Source organism: Penaeus monodon, chromosome 33 (genome assembly GCF_015228065.2).
Source record: "Penaeus monodon isolate SGIC_2016 chromosome 33, NSTDA_Pmon_1, whole genome shotgun sequence".
Classification (NCBI taxonomy): Eukaryota; Metazoa; Arthropoda; class Malacostraca; order Decapoda; family Penaeidae; genus Penaeus; species Penaeus monodon.
Genome location: NC_051418.1, coordinates 12,844,082 through 12,844,589, shown reverse-complemented (window position 1 = coordinate 12,844,589; position 508 = coordinate 12,844,082). Strand labels below are relative to the sequence as shown.

The window sequence follows — 508 nt, the reverse complement described above, 5'->3', positions numbered from 1 at the left end:
CTTTCAGAGATGCAGGGAAGGAATTTTTTTTTTTTTTCCAGAGACACGTACTCAAAAAGGTCTGCTCGAAGGGCGATTTAGACCTCCTTCAGAAGTGTCCCTAACGTGGCTTCCTCAAGGAACTTCGTGAACAGAGACGACAGTCAATCATCCAGTGCGAAATACTCACAATAGTCTACATTTTCCGGTGAAGAAGTCAAGTGTCCTTATGAAGTTAGTAGATCATTAGACGCTCATTTTTTATTCTTCTCTCGTCGGTTTTTTAAAGTTAGGTTGAAGCTGACATCGCGGGAGGGATTAGCAATTGGTTATTTTTCCCGAAATGTCGGCTGACAAAACCCGACTTATCTGAACAGCTTCTCCCCGTAAATGTGTGTGACAAAAACCCTCGCCAACTTGTATTTCTTTTTGCTATGTTTCCTTTCACTGGCAACTTACTAACTGAACCCCACTTTCATTTCATCCTTCCTGCTACAGGTTCATAGATAAGTAAATAAATAATGAAGGA

General features: G+C 40.9%; 1 protein-coding gene across 1 annotated transcript in view; it reads left to right on the top strand.

Annotated features, from left to right (window-relative positions):
• Window positions 1–508, top strand: part of LOC119594252 (nuclear hormone receptor FTZ-F1-like) — a 9,624-nt gene that overhangs the window by 2,986 nt on the left and 6,130 nt on the right. The window lies entirely within an intron of this gene.